This window comes from Neodiprion virginianus, chromosome 2 (assembly GCF_021901495.1).
Source record: "Neodiprion virginianus isolate iyNeoVirg1 chromosome 2, iyNeoVirg1.1, whole genome shotgun sequence".
In the NCBI taxonomy this organism is placed as follows: domain Eukaryota; kingdom Metazoa; phylum Arthropoda; class Insecta; order Hymenoptera; family Diprionidae; genus Neodiprion; species Neodiprion virginianus.
In genome coordinates this window covers 16,157,173-16,181,771 of record NC_060878.1, presented here as the reverse complement: position 1 = coordinate 16,181,771, position 24,599 = coordinate 16,157,173, and the positions used below count along the sequence as shown (strand labels likewise).

The window sequence follows — 24,599 nt, the reverse complement described above, 5'->3', positions numbered from 1 at the left end:
CGAAAAAGATAATTTCCGTCGGGAATCATCTTGATAATTCTCGTTTGCATGTTTATTTTTTGCGTGTCAGAAACAGATACCTATAAAAATATTTGTCAAAGACTGTCATAAACAGCCGATGACGGCTGTCAAAGGAAGTTTTGTTTGCTAGATGCTTTTTGTTTTGTTTTCGCCATCTCACCCCACCGCCAACGTCATACGTATACTATTGTTATTATAATCTTGTTCATACTATTGTTATTATAATCTTGTTCATACTATTGTTATTATAATCTTGTTCATACTATTGTTATTATAATCTTGTTCATACTATTGTTATTATAATCTTGTTCATACTATTGTTATTATAATATTTTTCACCTGTTCATTTGTTCGGAACTTTTTTATTATATACTAAGGATAAATAAAATGTAAAACTTGTTTTTGTGGTGTAGTTTGATATCCAATATAGGCCCCAGTTTGGAACGCAATGTTGGCCCCGATTTGTCATCCAATATAGGGCCAAAAGAAAAAATTTATATTGTCCCAATACTGGTGACCACATTTGGGCCTACATATCGTTGCGGAAAATTAACTTGACCCCGATTGTCGCCCAAAAAAATTTCTACACGGGACGCTGGAGCGACGCAAGGGAGTACGCTCGCAATCGTTTGGAATAAAAAACGCATGTACTTCCGAGTCGGAGATGCGCCGAATGATACAAAATTTGTACCGAATTCAATACGATGAATGAAAAACACTGTACAGTTAACAACAAGTGTAATTAATAAACATAAAATTTTTTTTACCGATCAAAATAACTACGTTTTCTACACAGCACATATTTCTGTGGTATCCAGCCGATATCATTCCGACCTTTGATCCACAGATTGGATTACTTATATGACGCGAGTAAAAACTGACCTTCAATCTGTTGTTCCTATTTATCGCAGGTCGTATGTAATACACAGTATTACTTCTTCTTATCAAACCCGACATGTACCAACTTTTTATCTCTGCACGGAATTTCCGAGAAACGGGCGGCGTTAAAAACAATGCTCGAGTTCAGAGAAGTGTTCGGATAAACGGGGTTATCTTCTATCTATAATTTCTTTCTGCTCCTTCGGGTCACACATGGAAAGCTTTAAATACCGCGCATATCGACGCCTATCCATAGTCGATCACCGTTCAGTAAGTCGAGTATACACTTTGCGAATTACAAGATGAAGTTGGCGTTTCTGTTTGTACTTTTATTGAGCGTGCTTCAATACGCTCATGCAGCAATTTGTGCAAAAGATTTGAGAAGCGGTGGCCCTCAAAACTTTAATAGTGTTGCTGCCATGAATGCGGAAAACAGAAAAGGCGGACGTAAGTATTTATTTTTCATTGACTTTGGACGAATGAATTGTAAATAAAAAACAACATCTATCCATCTGTTGCAGGATACCAATTCCAACACAATGGGTATTGTTAAGTAACAAGCGCGTCAAGAGAATTTTGTCCGCAAGGTCAAAACGATACCAAAAGTTTATCGATGTAACTGCATATTTGTATCAATAAACGGTAGTAAAAATTGACCAACCTTTTTTTATTTTACCCTCATCGTTGCATATACCTATATTTAGACAGCTGTGAAGTAAGTTTACCAGTTACCGATACGTTCAGACGCAATTATATTAACCCTTTTATAGGTAATCAAAAATTATAAATTGACGGCAGAAGCTGCGAATCTCGATGACTGTAAAACCAACTGCTTTAGAGGGTTGACACTAAAATTTCATTTTTTGGTCATTTTATAATCAAGGGTTAAACGGAAACAAACAATACAGGTCAATAATTGAAACACTTGCCTGAACGACGGGGAATATGAGAATTCAGGGAACGAGCGACAGGAAGAAAACATTAACGTCTTATTGTTAAAGAAACTGACGTTCCAACCTAAAGTATCGCGCATATTTCATGTCAGCCCTGTTCTCGATTTCTGAACAATTCAGTGCTCCGGAAATGAACACTTGGGGGAGCACATATGACTGAAGGGACAATACTCGTTGCCGCAACACGCTTGTTGTAACCACATAGATCTGGTTTCTTGGTGAGTTGTTCGTAGAATGTTATGTTGCATTATACTTTGCGTTCATTGTACAGAATATAAATTTCCATTGCATAGTTTTAACGTTGCGGACCAAATTGTCAGATAGATGTTCATAAAATTTGCTACGAAGTTTGTATGCAAAGAATTGACGAGCTTATCCCGTGAACACGTGAAATGGAAAAACTGTTGCATGTTTTATTCAAGAATAATCCAATGTACGGTGAATTTGATGCAAACTGTAAAATTATTGTACGTTTAAATAATATATTCTTTCGTATATCAGGATATTTGTAGCAAATATTGTGCAAGAAGAATAATAATATTTATACAGAAAACAAAATTATTTTCTGTATATATAAGAATATTTGTAGCAAAGTGATTAAATAAATTCAATCATGGCTCCAAAAAATACTTCAACCGAACGAATGCGCAAGCACCGCAAATTAGACGCGGAAGATCCCGAACGAAAAAATCGAAAATTAGATTCGCTATTCATGTTTAATTACGTCGAAGTAGACATAATTTTAGACGCGTTGGGAAATGTTTGGTTCAAGACTGTCGATTTGGCTCGGGCTCTCGAAATGGAAGATTTTGCTAATCAAAATATTTATGAAAAAATACTACGCTTCGTACGAAAATGTTACGTCGTTTCCAAATATGCATCCAAAAACGACGTTCGTCAACGAGGCTACACTCGCAATCGTTTCAAATAAAAAACGCTTGTACTTCCGAGTCGGAGATGCTCCGAATGAAACAAAATTTGTACCGAATTCAATACGGTGAATAAGAAACACATAATATGTAAAGTTAACGACAAGTGTAATTAATAGATGCAAGAGCTCCTGTAATAATTTTCATACTCATTTTCGTAAAATACTTGGGTCACTTAATCTTTACTGGTGTCACGTGGTCTTCTGTTGGAGTTTTATTTTCGACGAATGTCAAAGCCATCGCAATTGCTATTGTCGTGAGCTTCGCGATGCTGATAGGTCTCATCATGTCCTCGATTGAGTACCAGATATACCAACAAGATTCTGAAGGTTACCCCTGGTACTACGATGTACCTCCCGCAGTAAAACCTTAAATCGACATGGGGACTCCTGTTGTGGCTTTCGTCTCAATCTTGAACTTCGTTCCAGAAACGATCAAGTTGCAGCCTGAAGGAACGTTTAAAAATTATGCCGCAGTACGATCCAGAGATTTGGAGTTACGAATGGTGTGACGATAATACGGAATTTGAAAAGTGTGCGCCAAACTTGACCCCCATAATGGTAGCTGATGTTGACTAGTTCCGTCACACAGCCACCTTGATTCAGGTGTCAGACGGAAGGAAAGGCCGAGAAGACGAAGACTACGGGAAGACGCCCTGCCGAATAATCCTCAATTCCCCGTGGCAGTCACCTAATCTTCATTAATCCCATTTTACCGAATCTACCACATTCTCATCGCTATTCAAACTCTCCCGTGAATAATAACATGTCGTTAAATAATAAAAACCGAAGTTACGCAGTCGACATAATCGTGATTTTTGCAACCTGTGTCATCGTTGAGTCAACACGTACACGACGTGGAAAAAGGTGGTTTACCTCATCCCAAAACTTCAAAAACGATGTCGAAAATCATATGATGCCATCGAACACCAATAACGACTGCTTAATCACACGACGAAGCTGCTGCTACATATAGAACAAGGAGCTGAGTGATTTACAATTTATTTCTAATTTTCAAACTATTCCCGCTATTATAAAAGACGATTATACATACTGACACGTGTTAATTCCCTCAATCTACCGAATCTTGAATTCTGGTTGTGTGATACTTGATCAATTGTAATGATATTCCACGGCGTATTTTACTCTGTGTACGATTGTATGAATAAATGTATGAGTGTGCAATATTAAATGCAATGAATGTGAACAAATGGTCTGCTATGAGATGTTATTATTATTCCCGAATACTTCCGTTTCTTATTTTTGTTAGTGGAGGAGTAATGAAATGGATGATCGAATGTGCATATATTTATATGAATAACGAAGGTTGGAAATTGAAATTTAATGAAATGAGTAATTAAAAGATTCCAGACAGAGCTCTGTCTGTCTCTCAGTCTCTCTGTCTCTCTGTCTCTCTGTCTCCCTCTCTCTCTCCCTCTCTCTGGTTACCAGTGTATACCAGTCGTGTGGTTACGCGTGATTAATCGTCAGGCAAAGACGCCAATATTTTTTAGGTATCATGGTGTATAAGATTTTGAATAATGAATCTCCATCTTACATCCAAAATATGTTCTTTATCCTTCCTCCTTCACTTCGTCCTTCTCTAAATTGTCACAGAACAAAGTCTTTAATACTTCTATCCACCGAACGACTCGAGATTTTCTATTTCGAGAACTCGAGACGTTATTTGCATTTAGTATCTTCTTTTTCCGTCAAGACAAAAAAGTGAACAAAACGGAGCAAAAAAATAACAATGGAAATACTTATCAGTGAGAATCTTCTAATTTCTCTAACCCGAAGAAGCCCATTAATTGTCTAACAGGGACACTAATACGATTAATAATTGAGTCACGTACGAGAAACATGAACATCTCTGAGCGGCCTATATAGTCTCGTGGTACGCTCAAAGCCTTTGCGTCGAGCTAAGAGATTGTATTCCTAAAAATCTCGTTTATTAGTGTTACCTGCTACACGCAAATATTTTATATTTCTTTTTATTATCACCAAATTATCGCTTCTCGAAAATTCAGGTAAGTTGCAAATTCTGCACCTTGCTTCACGAATACCGAATTAATTGTACCCACAAACCAAATATAGCCATTGATTACCTTATCTTTCGACCAGAACGGTCTTCAAAAATTTTCGCTATTAAACGATCCCAAACGTGACATTTATACCCATTAATCAAATTCACAAGTAATATTTGTGCTCCAATAGTTACAGATTGTTGTTCAATTGTAACCCATTGTCGTTATCTCCGATAACCTTGACGATTTTAGTACTTAGTGTACGTGGAGTAAGTAAAGTTGAAAATTGTGACATTTATTGTAAAACAAAAGAATGTTATTCATCTAGTAAATTGATTGCTATGTTTACGACGGGTTGCCCAGTCTCTATTACATTGTGTCCAGATTTATGAGAATGGCGGGGTAGTTGTTGATTCACTTTATTTAATATATTTACAGCATTGGGAACGTTATTTTTTTCCAAAGCCAATTTTTCATTCTGTCGATCAACTTGTTTCAAAAAACGATTCTGCGTACGAATCTGACGATACGTCGATGTCATATCGTCTTCAAAGACCATTCTGACCTTTGAACCACAGATTAGATTACAGCTATAGCGCGTATGACAGACTAACTGTAATAATTACGTGTCTGTCAACAAACTATTTTTGCATACATAAGCAAACGAAGAAATGTCGAGCGAAATAAAAAAGGAGCGCATGAAAACTACGTCGACTGAACGAATGCGCAAAAACCGCAAATTAGACGCGGAAGATCCCGCAAGAAAACATCGAAAATTAGATTTGCTGTTCGTGTTTAATTGCGTCGAAGAGCCATAATTTTAGACCCATTGGGAAATGTTTGGTTCAAGGGTGTCGATTTGGCTCGGGCTCTCGAAATGGAAGATTTTACAAATCAAAGTATTTATGAAACCATTGATAAAAAATACTGCGCTTCGTACGAAAATTTTACATCGGGTTTAACTTTATATCGTACATTCCGAATATGCATCCAAAAACAACGTTCGTTGATGAGGCAGAAATGAGATTCTTTATTATTCGTTCGCGCAAACCACGCACAGAGGCTTTCGCCGAGTGGGTCTGCGCCGAGGTTCTGCCCTCGATTCGTAAAACGGGTAAATATGAAATTACCGATCTGAATAACAATCCATACAAGGAATTGAACGATTTTATAAATCAACAGACTGACGAACTGAAAATTCAAAATAGAGAATTGCTACGAATACTGAACCTCAAATATGAACAATTGAGCACCGCAATTGCAACCGTCGCTCGAGTGAATAGACAAATTTTTAACATGCGTCCAACGTGCATCGCTCCCGTTAAAAATGAAATGAAGGACGAATACGTTGTAATTTACAAAAAATTTAAAACGCAAGAACTCGACGACATCGAAGATCCCGAACTGTTGCACCTGCCGTATAACGCGTGTCGCCTGCTACTAGACTCGTTGAAGGAACGCGAAAACGAGGTCAAAAAACGTTACTCCACGCTCAATCTTTTAAAACAATTTAAACTTCCCAACAGTGTAAATTTTTTCAATCACGTTATTGAAAAAATAGATGAGACCCCGTGTAGAAAATTGTTTAGGCATCCCCAATTGAAAAGAGGCCCCTTCTAGGCATCACCAGGGTATGAAGGATTAAGATTCTCGACCTCGTAGATAATGTAGTAGTTAATTTTGGTGAGCGGTCATTGAATGTATTACGTATATTTTCCTTAACGTTTCAGCCCGGGTAGGGGCCGTCCTCGGAACGATCAATTTTTTATTTAACTGTCAAGTACATAAATTCCACCAGTAAGACATTAACATCCATGGATATACTAATATTAGGAGTTATTATCTATTTTACATTGGAGAGAACATTCAGTATATCTATTACGATTAAAAAAGTATATAGACCTTAAGGAGTAATTTACCTTGTATAAGAAAGAGGATTAAAACACTGGTCAATTTCATAAAATTCAAAATAGAGAGCGATGGTTCTTCATATAAGATGATAAAGACATTGGCATTTTCTCCCATTGTTAAACAGTGTAGGTGTATAAGGTTTGAATATTATTAAATATTAACAATGAGATATTCACAATGCACAAGTCAAACGATTAAAATGGGTTAAAGGAGGGGTTTAAGAAAGTTAAAATAGTTAAAACGATGCCGACACAATAATAATTGTGACATTATCTCCCAGTTCTCCATATCTAAACAAATTTACTCAACCGTTTGAACCAACTGGTAAACAACAACTACTGGGCAAATCACATGTGATCCCCAGTGAAGGCGAACAGGTATAGCAAAAAGTAAAAATAATGACAACGTAGGGACATCAAATTATGTACAACTTATAGTTAAGGTTAGACAATGTGTGACATGTGGTCGATAATAAGCGGTTTGTAAATATTGCTAAGATGTTCGACATGTTGTCCAAGGTTAACGGAATTTGAATGCCATACAAAATTGCACATTTCTAATAATAAACGTTTATAATAATTGGGTTCTTCACCGAGGATGTTTACATTATCGTAGTTAAGAGATTGTTTTTTGTTGATCACATGTTTAGTTAGTGCGGTATGTCGGTCCTCTTTCTCTTGTACATGACGTTGGTGTTCTTTGAGCCTAGTATCAAGATGGCGGCCAGTTTGTCCAATATAGACTTGGTTGCAGTCTTCGTACGGTATTTTGTAGACAACATTCGATCGTTTGCCCATGGGGATCCCATCTTTTCCCGAATCAAAGACCAGTCGTGAATCTTTTCGGATATTTCGGCGGAATAGCGACGATCTCGCGGGAAGAATGACGACGCTGCGGAGGGGAAACCAACGAAGATCCCTGCATCGCGGGAATACAAGGCGGACGCGATTCCCGCTGGCGGCCGGCACGCCGCAGCTTCCCCCGCTCGGCGCGCCTAAACCGGATTAAGGCAACCGCAACAGACCGTCCAGCGACGAGGGAACACCACCCCGCCCAACCACGGGACACCGTAGAGCTGCGCGGAAGACGACATCGCGATCTAGCTTCCAGTTCTGCGCCGCGAAGCGACGACAGGTGCGCGCCAAGCTGCGCAATCTCCGAAATCGATAACGGATCAATCGTTACGCATTCTTGGGGATATGACGTGACGAAGGGAATAGCGTAGCGAGATCGGCGTTGCGGCCGATCGGTAATTCCAAGGCACTCTAGTTCTGGCGATCGTGGGAGATGGTCGCGAGGTCAATAACGTGGTGATCGTAGCCTGAATTGCGCGCGATGAAATAGAGCCAATTTGGAATGATTGAGAAGGTTAAACAGAGTCACGGTTTTGAGTCGAGTCGCTATTGTGTCGACTTGAGGGCAACTCAAATTCCGTTTCCCGGGGTCACGTCAAACGGTGTAGGTCGCGAATTGTCGAAAGAGGGAGCGTTCGAATTCGCGAATCGCGTTAGGGCATCTCGAGGAAAGGTGAACTCGGATGCGTTGCGACGAACGGTGGCAAAATATAAGTACGCAATCATGATTTAAGGTGCTGATTAGGATTGTAACTAGCGCGGCCAGCACGGCCCGTCATAGTTCTCTTGTTGTTAGAGACTCCGCTCTTGGGCGTATCAGCTGAGGTTGCGATTAGCGCGATACCGCAGAGGACGATCGTGTTCAGCGCGTCGAGGGAGATTTAGGTTCCAGTTTTTGCGCGGAGGTTTATTGTTAAGTTGACGATTAGCGCTATAATTATTCGAAGACGGTCGTGGTTAGCGCGGCGGGTCAGATTTCGTTTTTGGTTTATGGTTTAGCGTTGATTATTCAAGGAAGCGACTAGCGCACGTAGTCTTACGTTCTTCTAGAGTCAATGTTTCCTTTTTTTTTTTTTTTTTTTATAGCTTTTGTTTGATTTCGCATCGCGAGTAGCGAATGTTGAGATATATTTTTGTTTGTTATTAGATCCAAGCATTTGTCCCTGGATCGCGAAGAGCGAATTTAGCATTGTTATTTCTCTTGCTTTGCATTATCGCTGTCTGGAAATATATTATTTTAATTTCATATTAGCTTGGCAAAATAACGTGTTGATGTGGAGTATCTCGCGTTCACTCTCCATAAAAATTACCCCTTCTCTCTCCGCGGTACTGAACTGCCGAGCATATTTGCGAAGTATGACGCATTGACGATTTCGAGGCGTGTTTATCACGCCAGGTGCCCAACAACATTTCGCAATATTGTTTTCTTGATCCAGGTTACATCGTGGACGCCAAATTATTGTGCATGTGGTAAGTTCTCGGTCATTTTCTCCGATCGGTCCAGGTCCGGAAAATTCTGCGTCACAGTATATATATATTTATTAAATAGAAAGTAAAATCTTCTATTTCACTGAAAGAAAAAATCGGATATTCAAAATCTTGAATATAAATGAAAAATCTCGAAAATCTCGGTAACATTTTTTGACTCTCCCACTACCCTCTCCCCTACTTAATTATTATTTATAACAACAAAACAGACCGATTTGCGAAAGATAATGCATTTTTTGTATGTTTTTGAGATCTGTATGCCTCATTATACCAGGAATAAATGAAATAACAAACTTGTTTTTGTGGTGTAGTTTGATATCCAATATAGGCCCCAGTTTGGAACGCAATGTTGGCCCCGATTTGTCATCCAATATAGGGCCGAAAGAGAAAATCTGTATTGCCCCAATACTGGTAACGACATTTGGGCCCACATATTGTTGCGGAAAATTAACTTGACCCCGATTGTCGCCCAAAAAAATTTCTACACGAGACGTTGGAGCGAGGCAAGGGAGTACACTCGCAATCGTTTCGAATAAAAAACGCATGTACTTCCGTGTCGGACATGCGCCGAATGATACAAAATTTGTACCGAATTCAATACGGTGAATGAAAAACACTGTAAAGTTTAATTAATATACATATAATTTTTTTGACCGATCAAAATAACTACGTTTTCTACGCAGCACGTATTTCCGTGGTATCCAGCCGATATCATTCGACCTTTGATCCGAAGATTGGATTACGACTAGTCGTAGTGCCATCGCAGCTCCGGCCACACGAAATATCAACCCTTGCACTCGAGGCCTTTTTCGTTTGCGTGAACAGCAACTCGAGTCGATTTCGGCCAAATTAGGTAAACGTTTTACCGGTACTTTAAAAACATTTATAAACAGACAAGCGTATACAAATAATAAAATTTCACCCGTTTATTCATCCATATGTCGAAAACAACAAACTTTGATAAGTGCCGCATCGGCACCGCTCGAGTGGAACGGGTTAATCCCGCGCAGTAGTATTACAACGATATCATTCCGACCTTTGATCCACAGATTGGATTACTTATATGACGCGAGTAAAAACTGACCTTCGATCTATTGTTCCTATTTATCGCAGGGCGTATGTAATACACAGCATTACTTCTTCTTATCAAACCCGACATGTACCAACTTTTTATCTCTGCACGGAATTTCCGAGAAACGGGCGGCGTTAAAAACAATGCTCGAGTTCAGAGAAGTGTTCGGATAAAAGGGGTTATCTTCTATCTATAATTTCTTTCTGCTCCTTCGGGTCACACATGGAAAGCTTTAAATACCGCGCATATCGACGCCTATCCATAGTCGATCACCGTTCAGTAAGTCGAGTATACACTTTGCGAATTACAAGATGAAGTTGGCGTTTCTGTTTGTACTTTTATTGAGCGTGCTTCAATACGCTCATGCAGCAATTTGTGCAGAAGATTTGAGAAGCGATTCCCCTCAAAAACTTTAATAGTGTTGCTCAAATGAATGCGGAAAACAGAAAAGGCGGACGTAAGTATTTATTTTTCATTGGCTTTGGACGAATGAATTGTAAATAAAAAACAACATCTATCCATCTGTTGCAGGATACCAATTCCAACACAATGGGTATTGTTAAGTAACAAGCGCGTCAAGAGAATTTTGTCCGCAAGGTCAAAACGATACCAAAAGTTTATCGATGTAACTGCATATTTGTATCAATAAACGGTAGTAAAATTTGACCAACCTTTTTTTATTTTACCCTTATCGTTGCATATACCTATATTTAGACAGCTGTGAAGTAAGTTTACCAGTTACCGATACGTTCAGACGCAATTATATTGACTCTTTTATAGGTAATTAAAAATTATAAATTGACGACACAAATTGTAAATCTCGATGACTGTAAAACCAACTGCTATAGAGGTTTGACACTAAAATTTCATTCTTTGGTTATTTCATAATTAAGGGTCAAACGGAAACAAACAATACAGGTCAATAATTGAAACACTTGCCTGAACGACGGGGAATATGAGAATTCAGGGAACGAGCAACGGGAAGAAAACATTAACGTTTTATTGTTGAAGAAACTGACGGTCCAACCTAAAGTATCGCGCATATTTCATGTCGGCCCTGTTCTCGATTTCTGAACAATTCAGTGCTCCGGAAATGAACACTTGGGGGAGCACATATGACTGAAGGGACAATACTCGTTGCCGCAACATGCTTGTTGTAACCTGATAGATCTGGTTTCTTGGAGAGTTGTTCGTAGAATGTTATGTTGTATTATACTTTGCGTTCATCGTACAGAATATAAATTTTCATTGCACAGTTTCAACGTTGCGGACCAAATTGTCAGATAGATGTTCATAAAATTTGTTACGAAGTTTGTATGCAAAGAATTGACGAGCTTATTCCGTGAACACGCGAAATGGAAAAACTGTTGCATGTTGTATTCAAGAATAATCCGATGTACGATGAATTTGATGCATTGAGGGAGAACGACGAACAAACTGTAAAATTATTGTACGTTTAATTAACATATTCTCACATATATAAGGGTATTTGTAGCAAATATTGTGCAAGAAGAATATTTACACGGAAAACAAAATTATTTCCTATATATGTAAGGATATTTGTAGCAAAGTGTTTAAATAAATTTAATCATGGCTCCAAAAATTACTTCAACCGAACGAATGCGCAAGAAATGTAAATTGGACGTGGAAGATCCCGAAAGAAAAAATCGAAAATTAGATTCGCTGTTCATGTTTAATTACGTCCAAGTAGACATAATTTTAGACGCGTTGGGAAATGTTTGGTTCAATACTGTCGATTTGGCTCGGGCTCTCGAAATGGAAGATTTTGCTAATCAAAATATTTATGAAAAAATACTACGCTTCGTACGAAAATGTTACGTCGGGTCCAAATATGCATCCAAAAACAACGTACGTCAACGAGGCTACACTCGCAATCGTTTCAAATAAAAATCGCTTGTACTTCCGAGTCGGAGATGCTCCGAATGATACAAAATTTGTACCGAATTCAATACGGTGAATAAGAAACACATAATATGTAAAGTTAACGCCAAGTTCAAGTAATATATACAATTTTTTTGTGGTATACGGCCGATATCATTCGACCTTTGACCTGAAGATTAGATTACGTCTATTGCAAGAATCGTAATGCCTTCACAGCTCCGGCGACACGAAATATTAATCCCGCGCAGCAGTATGACGACGATATCATCTCGGCCTTTGATTCACCGATGAGATTACTTATACGCGAGTAAAAACTGATCTTTGATGTAGAGAATAAATATAGTAGATTGTGCACCAAGGGAGTAAAATGGCTTACTCCCGAGGTGCACACGACACCTTATATACCCCCTGCCATGTTTTCCGAGCTTCTCTGCTCGGGAAGTTGCCACGTATGTGGAAATTTTGTTCTAGGCGAAAAGTGTTTGCTACTGGACCGCGTAGGTCCGGGGGGTGCAACCCCCCGCAGTTTCCCTATATCCACGGTGAATGCAATAAGGTGTAGGAACAAATATTAAAAACTTCCACTTTTAAGCCCTGAGAATTCGAGGAGGGAATAAAAGTCGTTTTTACTCCCTAGGACTTGAAAGTACTACTTTACTCCCTGTTCGGAGGCATCTAAAAGCGAGAAAAACATGCTAGTGGTATATAAACGAATTTAACGCGGGTGAAATCATCTCTCATCGCATAGTTTCATTATGCCGTATTACGCTTGTATTATCGGTGACCTGTTGACACCCGAGTAACAAAAAACGCTTTACCACCAGTGCGAGAGAGATACATCGTTGTCGTTCAATTGAACTTTGCGCGTTAGTTTGTATGAATTGACCGGCTTATCCCGCGAAGAGATATCGAGTCCTTGACCCAAAAATTGTCAAGGAAATACCTCCCCGAGAAGAGATATTCTCGGTGCCAGACCCGAAACTGCCGAGGATATCGTTTCGACCGCTCGATTTGTCCCCGCAAAAAAACAATGACCTCAAAGATCATTTGACCCGAAATGTTTTTGATAATCGTGACTACGTTGATTTTTTGCAATCTTGTGAGGAATCATTGAAATCCTACCGGAAGCCGTCGTTTAGTTTGTTTGGCATTTCAGTTATTAAGATATATTATTGTTGTTTTTTTTCAAATTTGTCGACTCTCTTCACAATGTTAAGGATAAGGAATCAATACAAACATATAAATGTACGTAAAAACTCATACAAATCGATACACACGGTGATGCAAAATTCCCTCAATTTTTTCTTCGCCCCACTACAAAGCAGGCAAACTTGATCCGTCTGCCGAGATCGCAATGGCCAGGCTCGTGCAGCAATAAAAGTTGTGACGTTTGAACAGTGCGGAAAACTGAATTCGAAATTCAAAATGGCGGATCCAATAAAGCGACCGAAAAGGCAAATTGACTTGATTCCGGTAAAACTATGAACTCGGAGTTTTTAATCAGGTCACGAGTTACGAATGTGAACTTAAAACTCAGAAATTCAAATTGGCGAATCCAATATGACGACTGGAAACGCAAATGTCACTTGATTCAGGTGAAACGACTTGCTGTCACCCGACCCAAAAGTCACAATCCCGATCGTAGCAACTGTCCGAAGTGTGAAGATCCCGACGTGACCATTTGTCGGTAGGGTCATTCTTTTGCTTGGTTCAGAATTACGAAGGTCATTTTCCCGAATGCTTAATTCACGAACGGCTATTCTACCGCCGCTGTCTTAATCCCGATTGTGGCCTTCTCCCGAAACAATCAAATTCCCGCCGAGCCATTCATCCGAATATGCCACTTGTCCGAATCAAGATTTGTATCGTTATAGAACTCGTGGTTACCGATGAACAGTAAAAAGACAGTTGATAGACCAAAAATTTCCAATTTACTCTACAGTCACCTCGACTCAAGTCCGTTTTTACATTATGTAATTTGTATTAAAAGAACTAGAGTCGATGGGACTGTAGAGTAAATTGGAAATTTCTGGTTTATCAATCGTTTTGTTACCGTTCATCGGTAACCACGAGTTTTATGACGATACCAATCTCGATTCAGACAACTGACATATTCGGATGAATGGCCCAGCGGGATAATTTGATCGTTTCTCAAAAGTTTCGTTTGGGTGTAAAAAAATTACTGTGAAAAAATGAGCCCTTAATATTAATATTAAGAAAGTCTTCATCGCATTTTTTTAATTCCCATAAGAATAACATGGGAAAATATATTCGCTTCTTCTAATTTTTATACCTTTTAAACGACCAATCGACTAAAAAAGCGCTATTCTGATCTTTGTGGAGAATTAAACGTTCTACAAAAAAGGTCTGGAAACATTTTTTGATTAGTTCACTCGTTCAAAAGTGATTCAAGATCAAAGTTCAATTTTTCAAAAATTTGAAATTTACCAACAACGTTGCTGAACGCGGAGTCGCATTAATTGGAGAATATAACTGCTGCCCAACTAAAGATGAAAAACAGTTGCAGTATTTATTACAGGTTGTTCGCGACCATCGAAAACGTTTTCCCCATTGTTATGCGATGAGGACTATCGTAATATTAATATTAAGGGCTCATTTTTTCACAGTAATTTTTTTATACCCATACGAAACTTTTGAGCCTGTTTGGGAGAAAAAAATTTTTTTTATATACATTAGGGTGTTTGAAATAAAAAAAATTTCGATTTTCCAACGGGCCACACCTGAAATAGTTAGTTTAGGTAGAAACAAAAATTGTGGCGAAAGATGAGCATTGTGGGTTGAGTGGAAGATCGGGCATATTTGATTTTTGATCTTTTTTTCCTTTTCATCGAATTTATGATGGATAATTGTTAGTAAAATTTTTTTTCGTGTTTACAACTGCCAGCGGATCAGTTTGTGTCTTAAATGAGATGCTCCTGGAACTCTTTAGTTGATATTTACTAGGGACGTCTAACGGGTTTTCTGATTATTATTCAATTCAAGTATATGAAAAACATTTTCTCACTCAGATTTCAATATTTTATTCAATACTGACACATTTCCCATTACATACAAACGAGTACCAGGAGTTGAGACGAGGGTAACATACCTTCGGCAGTTTTTTTTTTTTTTCTTTTCGAGATGAATCATGAAACAATCGAGATATGGATTTTTTTTTGTTTCGTTACTTTTTTTTTAGTCCCTCCCCCCTTTTTTTGCAATTTTGTCCAACAAATCTCGAATTTCTTGAGCAAATACAGTGACGTTATACAGTGACGTTTGTTGACAATAGTGATATTAGCTTATTCTTTTGACAAGTGGGATACTGCTGAAGATGAAATTTGACCAAATTTGAAAAAAAATTTTACTAACAATTATCCATCATAAATTCGATAAAAAGGAAAAAAAAATTAAAAATCAAATGTGCCCGATCTTCCACTCAACCGACAATGCTCATCTTTCGCCAGAATTTTTTTTTCTACCTAAACTAACCATTTCAGGTGTGGCCCGTTGGAAAATCGAAAATTTTTGAAGTTGTACTTCTTTAGGCGCGTTATGAAAAACTGATGAGAGTGAAATTTCAGGATGCGCGCGCATCACTGTAACACAAAACTGTAACACAAAATTAACAGGATGAAGTTGCCCACTCAACCGAATTCATTAAGTCTCGAAAAAAAGCTAAATATTTATCCACATGGTTTTAGTTTTTACAGTCACAACACGTGTTTTATTCTCATACAAGTGCGAATTATATATGTGGCAATAAAATATATTCAGTAGTGATTTAATTCGAATATTTGGATTAATATTATTTACTATTTGTGAATATTGGTGAAAAAATTGTGCTAAAATACTTTTTCAAGTGCTCCAATATAATTGAGGTTAGTTATCCGTATGTATTATTTATTGATATAAATTAAAATATCATTATTTAATATAATTAATACTAAATATTATTAAATTATCAATGTCGAATATTTATTATTGGTTTTTTAATATTTACAAAGTAAAGAAATAAATTTAATAGAACATTTAATAAAAAGTTCGTGACAAAAATTTAATAGATTATTTAAATATAATGTAAGACATCCGTTATTTGTTTTATTGTTTTTTTTACATACTTCTTTTCTTTATCATTGTGTGACAGAAGATTTTGACATGTTGTGTATTTTTTAATGATGCCAAAGAAGTATAACTTCTCACGCGCGTACATAAGTACACGCACCCATTTTTTTTATTTTGAAACACCCTAATATATGTATATATATATATATAAGTATACCCGTTTCATCATATATTATTCTCGGTGCAGTTTTATCTCTGCAATTAATCATGTTCTTTGTTTATACATGTGATGAAAAATTCTGCAATTATTATTCTACTGTGGTACTGATTTGGCAAGGGAAAGTACAAACACCCTACAAGCACTTAAGTAGCGACGGCCCTGAAATTCACACGTGGCAGTTTCATTGCAGTAGTATTGATATCTGCTGGCATATGTCGGTGGTTACTTGTAACGTTAACGAAGATAGATCTCTATTTCATCGACCGCCTGTAAGCCTCCTACCGTCGATAAAAACTCTATATTCGTTGTGGCTGCGAATCATTCACACTGCGCCCGTTTCGTCAGTTTATAGTGATCTGGCTCGCGTAGTACTGCCACAATTCGGAATGTAATTTCGTTGCATTGCCTTCGCATTGCAGTAGTTGGGATTGACGACGGCATATGATTGGTGATGCTTTGTTTTACAGCGTCGTAGAAACAAAACTGGAAAAATGGTGTTCCGGGGTAAATGATTTGTGACAAAAGTGATTATAATTTTGTATCGCTTTGACGGCTTATCAACGATTGTGACTGTGAAACGAGGCATTGTCACGTCGTGACCTCTTATTTAGTAGGGTTTCCATAATTTGGAGATTGCCATTCGGATATCTATATGTCACCTCAAATCTGGAAAAAGATATACATCGATGCTCGTGGGTATCTTTTATCGTTGTATCAAACGTATATCACTACAGATAATTGTCAACATACTTGTTAAAGTTTCTTCAGTGTGGTCGTTACAATTAAAGCGAACATGTTGTCGCGCATCGATCTGCTAGAAAATTAGTTGAATTAGTCTAAATGACACCGTCTATAATATGTATATTGTCCGTAATTAATGCATTTTACGGATTTGATACGTATTTTAGAAGATCATTTAGATTTTATGTATACGAGTGTTTTATCTGGATAGTAACACGATTGATAGCATCAATAGGCCGTCTCTTAAAAATATTATTATTTTTTTCGGTTCTTCAAACGTGCCGAGTGTTTTCGAAATTATGTAGTTGAAAGCTTGACGAATTAACTCACGTAATTATGCGTGTTACGAAAGATTTTGCGTGAATTAGTCGAGTCAGTGACAGTACATAACTTCTCTACAACTCATGTATTTACGCGAGTCAGGAGATTTCAAGTCATTCGTAACTCGCGTACAATTTCCCATAACTCGCGTAAATTTGTACGGGTTTTACAAGGGACGGGGCACTCGGTATTTGTATGTGGTTGATATAAATTCGCCAATGACATACGATCATCAAAATATCACTAGAGAAATACCGAACGACTCGGCTCAGTTCGAACATCAAACATTTTAAGTTATAAATCTCGTAACGCGATGGAAAACTATGACTGTAAAAAACTATAACAATGACATCGCATTTTGTCGGAAAACTATAACTATAAAAAAAACTATAACAATGACATCGCATCATCTTCTGAAAATCGATTGAACGGTACATACGCAGATAGCCGAGTGTCGTGTTTGTGAACCGCCCATCATTCCAGCATCGCCAAAGAGTTGTTTGAACTGACATTGACCGCGACAGAAACAGGCATTGAACTTCTGCGCAATATTGAAGCAAGCATACCACCGATCCCACAAAACAGAGATGAGACCTTCAAAATTTCAAAATGTTTCTCTTCATTTCACGTATCTGCATGTAATGACGCCCACAACTTGGGATCACCCACACGAAGAGTATCAGGCGTTCGAATTGACGTCCCTGTACTAACGGAGATGAAATCAATATTGAGTTTCATTTTTTCCGTCTTTTTATAATATTTCACTATTTTTCTCACCATATTCGCGATTGATTTCATCTCGTCCGGTTGAAGATAGGATAAAACTAATCGCCTCACTGTCTGCAATTTGAAGTGACGAGACGTAGTTTGGTATCCTTGTAGTAATGGAGATGGAACCAATATTGAGGTTAACTTTTTCTATCCTTTCATAATTTGAAACCGAGGATAACAATCTAAGTTAATAAATTTCAACTATCTAAGTTTCAAAAGTATCATATAATCCTGGAGCTACACGAAAAATGTACTTCGAATTTTATATCTAACGAGAAGTCCTTACTATGCTAACGAAATGATATTGTATACATCCCGAAACGATGGAAAATTTAAGCCTCGTGAGCAGACTTCTAAAAATCTACATGTCAATTTGTATGCTGTGAGTTGTTCCAACAGCGGAACGATCCGCGCGCCTGAAACAGGCAACTGGAGTTACATCTTATATCCACGTTGAGTACCGTAAAGGTATATATGCGGTGTGATTGATATTTTTTCTCTGATATTGACTTTCCGGCTGAATATTCAAAAAAAAAAAATACAGCGCGGGTCAAAACATGGATACGAATTAACAAATTTTTTTATTAAGGCATTCATAAACTTCAATGGTTTTTTTATTTCTTTTTCTTCGCATCGAAAATGGATTCGAGAGGTTGTCGAAGGCCGTTGCAGTTGTGGAGGCAATGCTTTACACTTTACAACATTTGCAGGTTAACTTTTATTTTGATTCGAATTTAGAGCTAGATCGACGTATTATCTATTACACGATGTATCAACATTGTAAAGTCATGATTATTGGGACACAACAATTAATGTGAGATTTATAAACATTTGTAACATTGCGGAAATCCTTTTCCTCATTCAGACTGAATTTCGCACATAAAACCCGAGGGTGAAATAGAATACAGTGGTTTCGATGATCGGAAACAGGTAATGGGGAATAATAAAATTATATTCCTAGGTAGCTCATTTTAAGGTATTTATTAATTATATGGAAAAATAATAACTCAAGCTTCAGAAACGATGCAAATGAAATATACAAATGAAGAAGTTTGTGGGAAATTTTTGATTTTGGAGAAGAATGTTGGGAAAAAGTGGCTTGTAAATATAACAAGTAACTCGAGGATTCATTGGTGCTATCATTTGAAAAACAGAGAATAAGATGAGCAGTTATTAAGAGCGGCTCCAGGCATCTATCTAGTGAAATGGGATAACTAAATCATTCGTTATCTGATACCTTTGAATCAGCCTATCTATTCACAAAGGCGTATATTTCTTTGTCATTGTTTGATGGGGCATGCTTGATTCATGTACATAGCATAAATTACAACCAAGCGATAATTTTTGATTTGCGTGAATTGAACAATCATTTTTCAATCTTAAGAAAATGATCTCACTAGTAGTACATCTGATTGTGGTATCAAACCTTTTCTTAGACAGGTCTAAAATATTTTTTATATGATACAAGAATTTTCACCCATTGTTTTTATGTTTGTGATCGGTACGTAAGGAAACCGTTTTAGCGATGGTAAAAGCGAGTCATGATTACGCATGCGTGGAGAACAATAAACAGCATTTTTAAGTTCTAGAAGGTAAAAGTGGTCTTTTCTTTACTCCGCACATGTACAGTCGCAAGCAAATCTGACATTACGAGACTCTAACCTCAATTTCACACTTGGTGAAAAAACCCGTGATATACTTTTGTTATATGAAGCACTGTGTGTAGTAAATAGGCAACACGGTCTCTTCACCTTGCATATTTAAAATTTTTTTATCAAGAATATCAATTTGATCTTCATCTGAGTTTTTCCAAAGCTGTGCACGGCTCACTCAGTTTCCAGATAATCACTTTTTCCATAACTTAATAAATTAACCCCGAAAATTTTCACATGTCGCATTCAGTACTCGGACATATATTTTCGCAAATATTTGCAACAATAATGGATTTAAAAGGCGATGTACAGGCATCAAACCAGCGGATGCAATTTCTTGGAATGTTTGGGGTTGAGCTTCCACCCTTATTCACACAACCATATACCGATATGGTCAATAGATATACACGCATGTTCTGAATACAGTTTCCTGTACCAACATTTTTACCGATACTTGGTCAAGACACAAACCCTTGTCTAAGATGTTCGAGGATGAGGGATATCCCCACTCTAATTGACTTTATCGATCAACGGATCATTTGCTCGACGTTATCGATCGTCGGTTAATTTCGTAGCTCTATCTTACCGAAAATTTAGGAATTTTCCTCACCTTCGAACGTTCTGCAAAAGCGTTTGCTACTTTGCCAGGTGTCGGTAAAATCTCGATACAGGTATCTGTATCTAAAACCGGCCTTGTATATCTATTATGGCCTAGCTTTCCGTCGTTTTTCCCCACAATATTTACTACTGACTGGTAATTGTTCATTAGTTTCACCGTTTAATTGATGGTTAAATTATGGTGAACAACCAACTAGATAATTTTCAGCCAGCATACGGTCAGACAAAATCTATGGACGATCTACATTCTACCTGCAGTAGGTCACTCTCCTAATTTGTATATCGATCGAACTGTTTCGTGAACATATCGTCAAAACGTTGCGTCTAAAAGATTGTAAACGACGATTAATTTTCTTTGTAAATCCTCAAAAATGTTTCTTATCTTTTCTTTAAATATAAATTTTAATGTAATTTTCTAGGATATAATGCAATTCATCATATCGAATTTTAATCCAGTAAAGTACATCAACAGCGTATGGAAAAATGAATAATCACCTGGAAGAGAAATAAAATAAAATTATGTGACGTGGCTTATCCCAATCGGAAGCCTGTAACGGGTAAAAAATTTTTCCTCCGTTCAAACTCTTTTGCCCGTATTTGAATTCAGTTGACAAGAGATCACAGGACCAATTAAAATCGCACAAAGTAATCCTCCGCTGACCGGAGCGAAACCCGCCTTAACCGTCTCATTTCCTCGCCCTCGACTCATTTCAGCCCTTTTTTCACCACCGCGGAAGAAAGTCGACTAACTTTTTCCCGCTGTACTCATGCGGTCAAATTATATTCCAAGAAGCTTTGCCAGGTTCTTTGCAAAGTCAGACTTGCGGTTTTATAGCGAGTTTGACTGGTCAGCCTTTTTCGATTCGTCCGAGCTGAACTTGTCACCTTTTCACCAAGTCTAGTGAAAACTTTTTCCACAAAATGAACGAGTGAAAAGTACGCAAATAAGCCAATGATTTTGTTTCTAGATTTCAAGTCCATGAAAAAATAAACGAACTCTATCATAAGAGATACATATTGCTCGCACTAATCGTTGTTGATGAATAATTAAATATTACATTGATATGGAGTTCAGGAGTCACTGAGAAGTTATCTCTATCAGGGTAATCAGTGAATCATCGTGAACTCTCTGTAAAAAATGTTTAAAATTTGGGAATAATATTTTGATTCACGATGGATTTTCGATCTTAGTCTTGAAATAATTCCTTATCCTGAGATCTCGACTTTCCTGTCAACGACTATGGGGAAAAATGTTATATTGTCAGGAACTCTGATTGTCTGTACTTTCAACTAATCTTTAATTTTGGATAATTTGAACACTTCGTAAAACGCGGTAGATATTCACAATCCAAAGTTTTCACACCGGATCTTTTCAAAATTAAAATTTGATGAACCTAAAGTATAAACATCTCCGAGAAAATCTTCATAATCAAACACCGAGTTCATGAATAATATACCAAAGAAGATGTTTGAGAGATATTTCAGAAGATGATTTTAGTGAATTCAAAATTGATCTGAATAAAATCACTTTTGTCAACTATTGAAAATTTAGTAGGACTTTCACCAGAGTCCATTAGAACCTTCAAAAAATTTATCATCATTATTCTGATTGAGCAGCACTCTAAAACAAGATTTGTTTTTGGTCAGCATCTGGCTTGACCCAAATGTGAGCGGAATTTAATTGGAAAACGGGTAGCCTTGGCGGAAGTAAGATAAACCATCATAGCTGGCCTAGCTTCTGACAAATTGTGACGCTGGATGAAAGGCTGGGATAATTCCAATTAGGGTTGGCTATTGCTGTCGAGCAAAGGCGGGGGAATGAGATAAGGTTATTTATTTGCCGGGCTAATTTATCTCGGATAAAGAGAGCTTAACTCGTAATACGGAGTGGATGAAAGCCGCGGACATCATGAGAAAGTCGTACCAAGGCTTGGTTTCGAAATGAACCGAAAACTGTTTTAGGCTTCGAGTTTGAGCTTGTGGTTACTTCGTTTTGCACGACCACTTTTTGACTAAAGCCCAGTAGCTTTTTCCCATATTAGTTTATTATTACAGAGCTTTGAGCCTCGGAATTGTCTTGTATCAAGGAGGTTGTTTCGTCAAAAATTTACATTTTTTATAAATTTTCAAATGAGAGTCGTACATTAAGTATTTATCTGATTATCTGTGTGAACTATGAAAATCTTTTTAAATACACAGATACATAATATACCAAAATTATGAACATTGATAATCTTACTATTATATCGATAACTCATTTCATTCGCAGACTATTTCATAAAAAGTCACTGCTGATTTCCTCTTCCGATTGTTTTTAGATTGGTCCAATGTTAGAACGATTTGTTTCGAGCATTTTCCAAGGTTTTGGATTTACAAAATTCTATGGTTTCAGAATTGAAAATTTCAAAAGATGTCCTGAAAAATCTTTTAATCTATCTATTTGAGAAGTATTCAATGCCTATAATTTGAAAATACTTGTATCGATAGAATATAGATAGATAGAATACCAATTGATAGAAGGATCAAAATATCGTTAACAAATGACGTGAAAATCTGATTCGTAGAATCATCAAAATGTATAAGGTCCAAATATATGTAGAACATCGAAAATATATAAAATCGAAATACAGAAAGACAAAATACAGAAAGTTCATAACATAGAACGGCAAATGCCAGAACCTGTGTACGATTCTATATCACCGAGACGAATGCTGACGGTTTTACATTTGGGTATTCTATATTCTAACCTTACTATTTTTTTATTCCATCAATCTACAATTTTCTACAGTTTTCATTTCTGCAAATTAAGTTCGATATTGTGGTCTTTCTATTTATTAATATTTCTATATTCTTACCCCCACTCTTACTCGATACATTGGAAATCAATCCGAATCACACAATGAGGTAGAAACCAATGGGAATCAATCGAAACAATAAGTTACGATACAAACGTTACGTACGCGCACGCGTATTGTATATTATTTTTTGTAACACTTGCACGGAAAGCTCGACTTCGCGCAGTGTGGCGGACGCGCGGAGTACCAGATTCCCCAGAGTTCAGAAACTGTTGGGAAATATCACACAACTGTTAGGAAATGATATTTTCCTATTATCGTGCGCAAAGTTCGATTTTGCGCACGCATTTGCGTTTGCAAAGTTTCCCATACGCTTTGAAGAGCGTGCGGGAATGTATAAGAACGTACGCACGATGTATAGTCACCCGTGTGAACTTCGCTGGCTCGAGCGCCGGCTTGCATCCCGTCGTCTTTGTCTTCTTTGGTAGACCTGTCGAACTACTCGTACGCTGCGTGGGTGTACCCACACTCGCTACGCTCGGGCGACAAACGTCGCTCGTGCGGAAATCACCTACTTTGCGCACTCGTATCGTAATTCATTATTTTCTAACAGTTTTCTGAGCTAAACCGGTATAACTAGCGCCATCTGGCGTGATGACTCATGACTACGATCGCGTTCGTTGTATTGCAGCAACGTGTATTCGTCGGATTAGTCTACCACGTTTACAATTTTCTCATGTCGAACTTTTCCTTACAGGTGTAAAGTAGTCTAACCCGAACGTAGACGTACTGCTGCACACAGCGGACGTGATCGTAGTCACGAGTCATCACGCCAGATGGCGATAGTTATACCGGTTTATTTCAGAAAACTGTTAGGAAATGGTACATTACGTGACAAGTGCAGGATCACCCGCCCGCGCGAGTTATGTATATTATTTCTTGACACAAGTTGTGGTAAGTTCGCGATATGATCTGATGAAAGTGGTATTGGTACACAAAGGCAAGCTAATATGACCTTTTGTAATCGATGTTAGTAATCCGAGCGTCGCCTTCGCTCCTTAGCGCCGCAATTGTTTACATCGATTATAATCTGGTAAATACACAGTGCGCAGGAGTATCTTATTACAATTCTAGATGTCGCTGTAAAGGTAACATTCACTTAACGCACATTCCGCAGGCACGGTAAAACGAACTCACTGCACGCTGTGTCAAAAATACCATTTCCTAACTGTTGTGTGATATTTCCTAACAGCCTGTAAACTGTGGGGAATCGGGTACTTTGTGCGTCCGCCACAGCGCGCAAAGTTGAACTTCCCGTGCAGGTGTTACGACAAATTTGTTTTGATTTCCAAGTGAAGTGTCACTTCGTCTACCTTGCTAC

General features: G+C 37.7%; 3 long non-coding RNA genes across 4 annotated transcripts; all 3 read left to right on the top strand.

Annotated features, from left to right (window-relative positions):
• Window positions 1-788: 788 nt before the first annotated feature.
• Window positions 789-2,266, top strand: LOC124297014 (uncharacterized). 2 transcript variants are annotated; one of them, XR_006906498.1, is made up of 3 exons: window positions 1,136-1,347; window positions 1,422-2,071; window positions 2,147-2,266. It is a non-coding gene; the product is annotated as an uncharacterized LOC124297014 (long non-coding RNA). The 2 variants fall into 2 exon arrangements; XR_006906499.1 differs by lacking the exon at window positions 2,147-2,266 and having other exon boundaries at window positions 789-1,347; window positions 1,422-1,556.
• Window positions 2,267-4,217: 1,951 nt separating this feature from the next.
• On the top strand, window positions 4,218-11,739 carry LOC124297859 (uncharacterized). The gene is made up of 5 exons (XR_006906670.1): window positions 4,218-4,250; window positions 8,660-8,664; window positions 10,399-10,590; window positions 10,665-10,913; window positions 11,027-11,739. It is a non-coding gene; the product is annotated as an uncharacterized LOC124297859 (long non-coding RNA).
• Window positions 11,740-14,764: 3,025 nt separating this feature from the next.
• Window positions 14,765-19,096, top strand: LOC124297207 (uncharacterized). Its single transcript, XR_006906552.1, has 3 exons — window positions 14,765-15,003; window positions 16,903-16,907; window positions 19,084-19,096. It is a non-coding gene; the product is annotated as an uncharacterized LOC124297207 (long non-coding RNA).
• Window positions 19,097-24,599: the final 5,503 nt, after the last annotated feature.